The 12,981-nt window shown below is 34.9% G+C and overlaps 1 pseudogene; it reads left to right on the top strand.

The window, feature by feature from the left end:
- Positions 1 to 241: 241 nt before the first annotated feature.
- LOC127161004 (NACHT, LRR and PYD domains-containing protein 3-like) lies at positions 242 to 12,725 on the top strand (annotated as a pseudogene).
- Positions 12,726 to 12,981: the final 256 nt, after the last annotated feature.

Raw genomic sequence — 12,981 nt, 5'->3', positions numbered from 1 at the left:
GACTGGTCAAAAGGTGATGTGCCAAACTTAAGTGAGGAAACACCAATTAAAAAAGGTTTTTCATGTCTTTTCTTTTTCTTTTCTTTCGTTTTATTGAATGCTTATCATAAAATGTTATAAATCAAATATATATTTTTCTCTTTGCTAAAAATCTTTATAAGACATTTCAGTTTCTTTTTTTTTTTTGTACTTGAAAATGCCTTATTTAGTTTTGTTTTTGTTTACAGGTGTAAACACACAGACAAAGACAATCTCCTAGGGGTCTTCCATGTAAGAAAACTGATTTAAAAAATGTGATAATCATAGATAGTTTATCTTTTACAAACCTATAAATAAAAAAGGGAAATGTTTATTTATTTTAAAATAACAGCCAATTAACCTGTTTATGTGTAAGTGTGTGTGTGTGAGAGAGATTATTTTTTTCTCAAAATTGATGTGTTAGAAGCAGGGCTAGTTTATCTCTTCATCACGGGACCTATTAGTGGGTGGAATATATTAGGCAATTGAACCTTTCTTTTCTCAAAATTGATGTGTTAGAAGCAGGAAAAATGGGCTAGTGTAAGGGTTTGAGCGAGTGTGACAAGCCAAATTGGCCCGATGGCTGGACAAGCTGGGTAGCTCAGATTGCTCAAAACTTAATGCTGGTTCTGGTGGAAAGGTGTTCCCAGTCTGCAGTGGACAGTATCTATTAAAACTGGATCAAAGAAGGGGCATGTGACCATGAACTGACCATGGAGCAATGGATTTGCTCACTGTGAGAAGGCAAACCAGCAGATACAATGTTCTGCTGGGAAACCTTGTGTCCTGCCATCCATGTGGATGTTACGTTGACATGCACTACCTACCTACAGTAAGAACTGTTGCAGATCATGTACAATCCCTGGTGGCTGTAGCCTTTTTCAGCATCATGATGTGCTCTGCCACAAAGCAAAAAATGGTTCAAGAAAGGTTTGAGGAGCACAAGGCTCCACCTTCTTACACGGAACTTAAAGGATCTGCTTTTATCATCTGGTGCCAGATACCAGAGCACACCTTCACCAGTCTAGTGGAGTCCATGCCTTGACAGGTCAGGGCTGTTTTAGCAGCATAAGGGGAACCAACATTAGGAAGATAGTCATAATGTTATGCCTGATCAGTGTATATTACTTATTGATTAACACTGAGTAGCTTTGAAAGAATGTGGATTTATAATTCTGTTAAAATTGTTCTGTTTTTTTTTTTTTTGTTTGTTTGTTTTGTTTTTTTCTTGCATTGTTTAAAGGATCTTGAGAGCAAAATAATCATATTTCTGAAGGAGGAGCTCAAAAAGTTTCAGAAAATATTACAAAAAGAGAACACACAATACTTTGTGAATGACTTTAATGAGAATAAATGCAGTATCAAAGAAGCAGCTCTTGATCTCACACTACACTTCCTGAGAGAGATAAAGCAAGATGGAGCTGCCAGTAGTCTAGAAGGCAAGAGACTGATGACCATCTGTCAGATTATGAATTTAGGAGACAAAATTAAACCTAAAATTATGATTTTTTTCTGTTTAGATGAGCTGTTCTTCATTCATCAACTAAAGTCTAACCTGAAGAAGAAGTATCAGTGTGTGTTTGAAGGAATTGCAAAACAAGGTGACTCAACACTTCTGAATAACATCTACACAGACCTCTATATTACTCATGGTGGTAGTGAACGGGTCAATACTGAACATGAAGTCAGACAGATTGAAGTCACTTCCAGGCGTCATGAATCACAGGAAATTCAGGTTGAATGCAAAAATTTGTTTGAGGCACCTGAACAAGACAAGAAGATCAGAACTGTACTGACAAAAGGAGTTGCTGGCATCGGAAAATCTGTCTCTGTGCAAAAGTTTGTTCTTGATTGGGCTGAAGGAAAAGAAAATCAAGACATTGGCTTCATATTTCCTCTTCCATTCAGAGAGATGAACTTAAAGGAGAAGGAACCGCAAAGTTTGATGGACCTTATAACTCCAGTTTTTCCCAGAGACAAAAGGACTGAACCTTAAAAGAAGGAATCAGTTCAAAGTCTTGTTTATCCTTGATGGATTAGATGAATTTCGTCTTCCTCTAAACTTTGATGGTAATGAGACGTGGTGTGATGTATCATCACCAGCCTCTCTGGATGTTCTCCTGACAAACCTCATTAAGGGAAATCTGCTTCCTTCTGCTCTCATCTGGATCACCACCAGACCAGCAGCTGCCAGTAAGATTCCTCCTGACTGTATTGATCGTCTGACAGAAATACGAGGATTCAATGATGCACAAAAGGAAGAGTACTTCAAAAAAAGATTCACAAATGAGAATCAGGCCAAAGAGATCATTGCACACATTAAACAATCAAAGAGTCTCTTTATCATGTGCCACATCCCAGTCTTCTGCTGGATTTCAGCTACTGTTCTCCAGAACATTTTGGAGCAGAAGATAAATAATGATGTGAAAAACAATCAGGCTGATGATACCTCCAATACAGTACAGGAATCAAATACTGAAGACACTCCCAAGACTCTGACACAAATGTACACACACTTTCTTCACTTTCAGATCCTGCAGAGCAGACGGAAGTATGATGGAAAATACACAGTGGATGTTTCCTGGGATAAAGACGCTACTCTTTCCCTGGGAAAACTGGCATTTCAACAGCTGGAAAAAAACAATGTGATCTTCTATGATGCAGATCTGAAGCCTGTGGTATTGACGTCTATAAGGCATCAGTGTATTCTGGCATGTGTACCCAGATATTTAAGGAGGAAAAAGGGATTGTTCTTGGGACAATGTACTGCTTTGTTCACTTGAGCATTCAAGAGTTCATTGCAGCCCTTTATGCACATCTGTTTCTAGACATCAACAAAAAACATATGTGTTTGATCAAGACTCCACAGAACAGGAAACCAAAAATAAAACCTTGATTGATTTGCTCAAGACTGCAGTGGACAAGGCACTCAAAAGTGATAATGGACACTTGGACCTTTTCCTTCGCTTCCTTCTTGGTTTGTCACTCCAGTCCAATCGGCTGCTCTTTCGTGGTATGTTGACACAGCAAGATGACAATGACCAGAGCAAAAAGGAAATAGTTCATTACATCAAGCAAAAATTAGAAGTTAATCTGTCTCCAGAGAGATCAATCAATCTGTTCTACTGTTTGAATGAACTGAATGATCAAACTCTTGTGAAAGAGATTCAGACCCACCTCAGCAAAGGAAGTCTCTCATCTACTGACCTTTCACCTGCCCAGTGGTCTGCTTTGGTCTTTGTGTTGTTGACATCAGAGGAGGAGCTGGAGGACTTTGAGCTTCAGAAATTCAAGAAATCAGATGAGTGTCTCATTAGATTATCAGCAGTCATCAAAACCTCTAAAAGAGCTCTGTAAGTTGCTTAATATTTATTTATTTTTTTGTCTCATCTAAAAAGTTCATCTACATTAAACTACAGTGAATGTTAATCATATACCCCCTAATTTTAACAAGACATATCACTAGTTATCATAGTTATTTCAACACATCACAGTTATTTCCACTCCAGTATAAAGTTCAATTTTTTTTTTTAAGTTCAAATTTTACTGTAAAGGACATGTACTTTTAACCAAACCTTAGTGCTCAAATCATTAACCTCCACATTCAAGCATGCTTATTTGTTTTATCTAGTAAAATTTTCACTGAATAAAAAATACACGAATACAGAAAATGCTAGGTGAAGAGTAACATAGCTCACCCTCCTCATTGTATATTTGCTGTTTCTGTAAAAATAATGATTTTTTTGTTAAATGTTTTCCTTTGTTCCATCTTCTGTAATGTGATATATTTTCTTGTAGGTTAAATGATTGTGACTTAACAGACAGAAGCTGTTCAGCTCTGGCTACAGTTCTTGGATCAGATACCAATCTGAAAGAGCTAAATCTGAACAATAATAATCTGCAGGATTCAGGGATGAAACTACTCTGTACTGGACTGAAGAATATACAGTGTAAATTGGAGATACTTAGGTAAGTTGTGTGACAAAATGTCAATCAAAACTAAAGGTGTAATTTGTTTAGAAACTCTTTATGTAGCTTATTGATATAATATACTGTTTTTGTTTGTAACTGTACATTAACAAACTAATGTAGTCTCTACTGCAGTTTCTTTTATTCAAAAATATGGGCAGTATGTAAAATGCCTAATTTAGAATTTATCATCTTTTTGACAGGTGAGGTTTAGTTGTTATTACAAGTAGCTGAAAGAATATGTCTTTTTGGAAAATGCATACACTAGAAAACTAAGTTTTTAACTGTTAGCCTAAAAATACATTTGAATGATTCTCACTGATTGGACAAGTCAAGCTTTAGTCAAGATGTTAACTACAACTAACTGAAACTAGCATAAGAATAATGGGTTTATCAGCCCAAGTTTATCAGGGTTATTATTATTCCCAGGCTCAGTAAGTGTGATCTAACAGAGGAAAGCTGTTCAGCCCTTACTTCAGTTCTCAGTTCGGACTCCAGCAGTCTGAAGGAGCTTGACCTGAGCAATAATAATCTGCAGGATTCAGGAGTGAGGCTGATGGATTGAAAGAGAACTGTAAACTGGAGAAACTCAGGTTAGTTGATATCTAAAGCCAGTTACACACAAAACCCATGTCAAAAATCTGTGGACATCTGCTGTGTCACATTGCCTGCTTCTGGGCAAAAGCTGTGCTCAAAGACAAAATAAAGATTGTAGCAAATGTGACAATCTGTATTTGTCCATTGTCATTCAAAAACAAAACCTCTAGAAGAGCTAGAACTATGGATGTGCAAACTGTAAAAAAGCAGCACTTTCCCATTTTGCACCAGTCTCACTCACCACAGATGGATTAGTAATAGAGTTTCTTTAAATATGAAAAATGAGAAGAGCTTTCTGTGTGCCTTCTTGACATAATTGGTTTGCTTGCTTTTCTCACTGATTCGCTGAGCTGAATAGTTAATCAAAGTATCTCTCTCACCGACTGCAACGCCATGATTCTACATGGTTAATCAGCCTAAAAGCTGCCCAAACACTAGGTTAACAGGTGCTCACCAATGACCCAACATTAACCAATGGTGAAAGATCTCTAGACTTTTTGTTTCCCATCAAATTCATTTTTACTTTGGTTTTTATATGTTATATTTATCTAAATAAGAAAAAAAAAAAAAAAAAAAGCACTAATCATAAACTCTTGGGTCATTTCTAGAATAACTAGATTAATCAGCTTAATGTTACATTTTCGTTCCTGTTCTAGACTCTCAAATTGCCATATCACTGAGGAAAGTTATAAAGCTCTGGCTTTAGCTCTGAGATCAAACCCTTCACACCTGATAGAGCTGGATCTCACAGGAAATGATCATGGACAATCAGGAGTGGAGCAGCTCAGTGATTTACTACAGGATCCAAACTGTCAACTGAAGACACTGAGGTGAGGAAACATGATTAAATGATACAAATATGCAGGCATATTATTTGTAGAAAGGTTAATTCTCTAAACCTAGATCATGTTCTCTATTAGTGGAAGAAAAATCGAGTGATTACTAAATTGAACATATTTCTTCATCCTTATGTCTGTAGATATGCTTGTTTTGCCTCAGACCTATAAAGGTTGCAGCACATCACAAAGGTGTGTAATGCTATAAGTTATGAGTTGCAACAAAGAATGAAAACAACAAGAATATGTAACCAAAGTAAGTGAGTGAAAATAAATAAATAAATAATTTTAAATTAATTAATTAAAAACATTATGTTGTCAATTGAACTCTCATTATACATTAACCCTAAAACAGACAAGAGTGGATAATGATCAGCAAAAAAATTATTTCATGTCACTTTTTATATCATCTGGACTTTGGAATTACTTTGAATATGTAAAATAGGAATTTATTATATTTTTGATTTTATGAGTTTTATCTGCCAGGATGCTTTGCCCTATTAGGGTATAAAAAACAGACAAAGTCATCAATAATTATATTATTTGTTTGATGCAAACAAATATATAATATTCAAAATATATTATAATATTCGCGGCCTAATGGTTAGGGAGTCAGGCTTGTAAAATATCTAAGTGTCTTAAAATTGAGGCATAGACATGTCTTGTATTTTTATTCATTGTGCGTGTTTGATCACTTCTCACTACTGTCTCATCTTTATTCTCAGGTGGGCAATTCCACCCCTTAAGATCCACTGTCCTGCACAGTTTAGCTCCATCTAGGGTGACCACCTGGCAATAGGTCTGTTGAGGGACAGTAAACGTCATTTTTGCAGGACACGTGTGAGACATACATACAAATGTTTTGCTATGTAAATACTTTTACAAATATGGGTTTAACTATGTAAAATGTCCATTTTGTATGAAAGTGAAGAGAATCCACCTGCGAGACAAGAGATTTGTGCTTGCGCATTTTGATGCATTACAATAATGCGATCTGAACATTTGCAATTAAAATAACACCTTAAACCACTTCAAATAAACTATTAAAATAAGAAGAAAGTTGTGTCTGAAAGCTGCAATTTTTTATTCTGAGAATATCGTGTTTTTTCCATGTGCGCTTAACCATTTCGTTGGTGGTGCTAGATCACTTGATGAGGTCCACACATCCTTTGCGTGGAGACTAGGCTACGCCCCAAAAAGAATAAATAAAAGCATTCTTGAAAAAGCAAAGGAACGTATACATTTTCTTAATATGACAATTAAAAACCAACAGACTGAAAATGCAGAACATTTTATCAGTATGTGACATGCGGGACAATGTTGTGAAAATGCTGTGCAGTACAACAAAGCTGGTCACCCTAACTCCATCCCCAATCAATCATATAATGTCATTGTTGTAACTATCTATCTATTTTATATATATATATATATATATATATATGTATATGTATATAATGTACACACACACACACAGTACTGTGCAAAAGTTTTAGGCCACTAGTACTTTCACCAGCTAAAAAATGGTTTAAATATTATTTCTATCTTTTGCTGTAGAGTGTCAGTAAAAAAAAAAAAATATCGGTTTACATTTCCAAACATTCTGTTTGCCCGTAATTGTAATAATCTAGTCAGATTTTTGTTTGCACAAGGAGTCTGACAACAGCCAGTGCTCCACACTGATCTAATCTCATCATCATCCAGTCTTCCTGGTATGACATGAAGACACAGAACAAACTGAAACAGAGTAAATCCAGAAGAACTGTGGCAACATCTCCAAGATGCTTCAAGAGACCTACCTGCAAAGCTACCTGACAAATTTTGCGCAAGTGCACCTAGGGCAAAAGCTGATGTAAATGCAAAGAAAGGTCAAAATCAAATTTATGATTTCATTCTCATTTTATAGCATTTTGATGAAGAAAATCTATTTATGATAGCATTCTCATTTTACAGCATTTTTACACAAGTGCCTAGGTTTCTTGAAGCATCCTGGAGACTTTGTCACAGTTCTTCTGGATTTAGTCTGTCTGAGTTTGTTCTGTTTCTTCATGTCATTCCAGACAGACTGGATGATGATGAGATCAGATCTCTGTGCAGAGGACTCGCTGTTGTCAGACTACTTGTGCAAACAAAAATCTCACTGGATTATTAATGTAATCTGATTTCCTACTGACACACTGCAGCAAAAGACTGACTTTAACTGACTTTAAACCGTTTTTTAGCTGATGAAATACTAGTGGTCTAAGACTTTTGCACAGTACTGTGTGTGTGTGTGTGTGTGTGTGTGTGTGTGTGTGTGTGTGTGTGTGAAAAAGTTAATTTTTTTGTTTGTAACTTATTTCAAAAACTGAAACTTTCATATATTCTAGATTCATTACATTAACTGTTTCTCATCTTATTCTTGAAAATATCCCATAGATTCTCAATGGGGTTAAGGTCAGACATGTTGGCTGGCCAATCAAGCACAGTAATATCATGGTCAGCAAACCACTTGAAAGTTTTTTTGCACTGTGGACAGGTGCTAAAGTCCTGCTGGAAAAGAAAATCAGCATCTCCATAAAGATTACAATGTTCAGTACTCATTGCTGCTTATAACTCTTCCCTTCTTTATTATTCACAACTTGAGAATGTGGCGACACATACCTGGGGTTACTGCGCCTAAACAGTGCAGTGAAGTATAGTTTGAAGGCTGCGCATTCGGCTGTACACATACACTGAGTCACTTCAGACAGCGCACCAGTAGTGCTTCAACGGATAAAAACACAATTATGTCAAAATGCGCAGTTTTGGCGAGTAACGTTTTAAGCATATTTTAAATGACTTATATAAAATCTTAAATGACCATAAAGAGTTTGGAGAAAAGCAGATATCCACCAGATCCCCACCATGTGCATCAGGTTTTAAAGAGACAGCGCTGATTTTAAAGTGAAACCTAACCTGCTGAAGCTGATGTAAATCAAAGAACAAAAGAAAGAGAGAATCATCACTCGACTGCTCTAGCCACTGATTAACCTCTGTAGCTTAAATAAAGATTAATCTGTATAATTTAAGTATATACAATTTATAGTTTATGTGAAAATTGTTTCAAAATCATTTCAATTAAATGTTGTTTTATATTTCCTAAAAGCCTAAAAATAAGAAATAATAGATATAATTCAGTTATACTGTAATCAGCATTACAGTATAATTGAATTGTATCCATTTATTTCTCACCCAGAGCAGTTGGCAGCAGTGTGGAAGAGAATGCTGTTCATTTACTCTCAGTATTGACTCACTGTCCAGTATTGTCAAACCTGTGACCTTTAAGTCTGACTCTAACAATTAGGCCACAACTATCCTCACCTATGCTCTTGTTTTGCATCTTTCTAATTATGATAATATTGAAGTTGCATGAGATAAGTTACTAGATTAGTTAATTTCATCAGAGACAGTAAGAAACTTAATAGCATAAAAACAAGCCAATTGCAAAAGTACAGAGTTACAAACAACAACATGTCTTGTAGTGCAGAGGACATTGAACTGAATCCTGCTTCATTTTCCCTTCTTCAGATTTTTGGGTCCTGATGCAGATGAAGCCTGTCAGTATGTGACTAGTGTTGTGGGTAAACACCCATTATTTCTGAGAGAGCTGAATCTGAGTGGACATAAACTAGGAGACACACGAGTGAATCAGATTGCTGCTCTACTGCAGGATAAACACTGTAAACTCAACACACTAATGTGAGTATGATGTGATGTGAGAACCATTGACTATGCAATCAGTTTACAAAAAAGTGTATACTTGTAATCAGTTTAAAAAAAACTGATTACATGATTACTTAATAATTGTTTACAATTTGTAAGTAATCTATCCAGCACTGATCATGAGTCAATAATTATTTCAGGAGAACATTGTTTTTTTGTTTTGTTTTGATCTTAAAAAACTCAAATATGTGATGAATTGGGGAAAAAAAGCCCACACAGATTTCTTTCCTAACTGATTAAAATAATTTTGGTTCAGCGTATAAAAGTGTGGCGAGAGCATTGTGATCCGTATGGTTAGTTTTTTCCTTAAATCTACCTTTTCAGAAACTTGTTGGAATGTCTTCTGCTTATGGATTTTATCTCATATGTGAATACATTTGCAAAGTGCAAAGTAGAATCTTGTTTGAGACTTACACGCAATCTTTCTTTTTTTTAACCTTTAATTTAGTTTGTGGTATGTTTGAATGTTGGTTTGTTATGACAGTATTGAGAAGATGATGGCATTTTACAATAAGGTCTCATTCATTAACAATAGTTAATGTATTAGCTAACAAACTAACAATAGGCTGTATATATTTTTTTTTTTTCATTAATATTTCTAAAAAATGCTTGTTAATAAATTAATACATTGATTAATGTTGTTAATAGATGTTGTAAACATTGCTCATTGCTCATCAAACGAAACCTGTGTTACTGAGTAGAAAGTGAACAACAGACCTAAACTCATTTGAACAAACCAAGGGTGACATTGACATAGAAGAGCCAGTCTTGATGTTGATGTGAACAGATTTAATTTTGAATAGAAAGGTATTTAATGATATTTAAAATACACTTGAAATCCAAATGATCATCATAGATCTGACACCTATTTGTCTCTCTCTTTTGTATTCAGTCTGTGTATTTGCAGTATTACAGAAGAACAGTGTTTCGTCCTGACTTCAGCTCTGAAATCAAACCCATCACACCTGAGAGAGCTGGACCTCAGTGGGAATGAACTGGAAGACACAGGAGTGAATCACTTATGTAACCTACTGAATGATTCACACTGTAAACTGGAGAGATTGAGGTCAGTAACATTCCCATACAAGAATCAAAATGCTTAAATCACTTTAACAGTTTAAACCAAGACACCTTGTATTCAGCATCTTGTGAAAGGCTAAATTCACATTATATTTGTGATTTTATTAATACATTTATGTACACTTTAGTATTATGTGATGGTAAGAAAGATTAAAAAGCAACTTAAAGGGTTTCACTTTTTTTTGTTATTTTCTTTTCTCTCATTGTAGGTTAAGATACTGTGATATGATAGACGAAGATTGTTTTGATCTGACTTCAGCTCTGAAATCAAACCCATCCCATTTGAGAGAGCTGAACCTAAGTTTGAATGAAGTGGGAGACTCTGGATTTGAAAACCTCTGTGATCTACTGATGAACCCACAATGCAAGCTGGAAAAACTACTGTTAGTATGATTATACTGTGCTAACTGTACTAACACACAATTGTTAAAGTCTAACTAGCAGTGCTGGATAGTAACTGATTACATTTAATCTGAATTACATATCGGATTCCAAAAAATAAGTTATTGTAATTAGATTACATTGCATTTAAAAAGCTTATCAGATTACAGTTTATAGATTATATAATTTTTATATTACTTTTTTATAAACTACATGATCACATACTCTTCACACACTGCCAGTAAATTGTTCATAATGTATTGATTTGCCCTATTCTTCTTTCTTTTACAACTTGAAAGCAATTTACCCAGTACTGCTAAATACAGTAGTAAATAACTGTATCTGAATTATTTGATAAAATATACTGATATGCTGTGCATACATAGCTGTAATAATAAAAAAAAAAAGAAAGAAATTGTTTAAAATAAAAGAAACAACAGTTTCAAGAACACAGAACTAGTGTGACTGTAGGTCTTCAAGCTCTTCAAAGTCATCATGGATCTGATTGTCACTCTTTCTGTCTTAAGTCTGAGTAGATGCAGTTTTACAGAAGATCAGTTTCTCATCCTGACTTCAGCTCTGAAATTTAACTTATCACACCTGAGAGAACTGGACATCAGTGAGAATAAAATGTACAACACAGGAGTAAATCAATTATGTGGAATACTGAAGGATTCACAATGTAAACTGGAGAAACTGAGGTGAGGAACGTTTACATACAAGAAAGAGAAGTGTGTTTTGGTATTTGAATGGTACAGAATGAGTATTTTCTCTCTTCACTCATTGTAGGTTGAGATGCTGTGATGTAACAGAAGAAGGTTGTTTTGCTCTGACGTCAGCTTTGAAATCAAACTCATCACAACTGAGAGAGCTGGACCTGAGTATTAATACATTAGGAGGCTATGGAGTTGAAAACATCTGTGATTTACTGATGAACCCACTATGCAAACTGGAGAAACTATAGTTAGTATCATTATACCATCCAGTAGTTGCAATTTGATTAACAGACTCAAGGCACATACTTTATAGCACCTCACATTTGAAAAAAAAGATCTAAGAATACTATTAGATAATAGATTTATATATGTATAACTTTGAAACCATGTTTCTAGATGTTTCTAGAATAATCCATTATTAAAAACAAAACACAATGAAAAACGTACAATTTTGTCCAACTGAAGATACTGTAGACTAGTGTAACCTCGTTGTCTTTTCACTTTCTGTCTTCAGTCTGCGTGGATGCAGTATTACAAAAGAACAGTGTCTCATCCTGACTTCAGCTCTGAAATCAAACCCATCACACCTGAAAGAGCTGGACCTGAGTATGAATAACATAGAAAACAAAGGAGTGAATCGCTTATGTGACATACTAAAGGATTCACACTGTAAACTGGAGAGATTGAGGTCAGTAACATTTACATACACTTTTTACACTGTCTTGAAGATTTTGTGTATTAATCTGAATGATTTTTTTGTAAAATGATTTTTCCCCTCTTATTCTGTTTGTCTCTTTCTAGTCTAAATGATTGTGCCATCACAGATGTTTCTTATTTAACTCAGTCTTTGACAAACACCAAAGCACTACAGTTTTTAAAAGAGCTTTATCTGAAAAACAATAATATACAAGACTCAAAGTGGCAGCTCATTGATGTACTGTGAGACTCAAACTGTAAACTGAGGTGAGTAAATGTTATTCTGTGGTATTAAAGAAAGCTTCATTTACATATAGTCTTGGACTATATAAGACTGTAGAAAAATGGTTTGAATTTGACAAGCACCACATCACATATTTACACTTACTTTAATATATTTTTACTTTGACCACTACAAACATGTTTAAACTAGAAGACAACAGCTTTAACTAGTGAAAATTTCACTCAAAGGTTGTTTTAAAAATCACTAATTAATTATTGCTCCTTTTCATATAACATAAACTTGACATTCATGAGCATTTTTTTTTACAGTGACTCAGTTTCTGGTTTCATCTGACAGACTACGGAGAGATTGCTTGATTCCCAGTTGGATGTAGATCAGTACCAGTAACAAGGACCAGTAATGAACAGGTGAGGATTCTTCTGGTTTCATCTGACAGACTACGGAGAGTGTCTGTGAAGGATTAATAAATGAATCTAGAATGAACAGGTGTTTATCACTATCTCGCTAGATTGTGAAGATTAATAAATGAATCTAGAATGAGTGTTTGTCTATCTATATATATATATATATATATATATACTGTTCCGATAACGAAATTTGCGTACTTAAAAAGTCAAGTATACTTTGGGCTTAAGTTTGCATTTTATGTATGTTGTGTATGCTAAAAGCCTCAGTCAATATTACAGATGTACAGTGGCATGTG

The sequence above is a fragment of the Labeo rohita genome, unplaced genomic scaffold, assembly GCF_022985175.1.
Source record: "Labeo rohita strain BAU-BD-2019 unplaced genomic scaffold, IGBB_LRoh.1.0 scaffold_52, whole genome shotgun sequence".
Lineage (NCBI taxonomy): Eukaryota > Metazoa > Chordata > Actinopteri > Cypriniformes > Cyprinidae > Labeo > Labeo rohita.
Note: the sequence above shows the minus strand (reverse complement) of the source record. Positions and strands in the feature narration are given on the sequence as shown.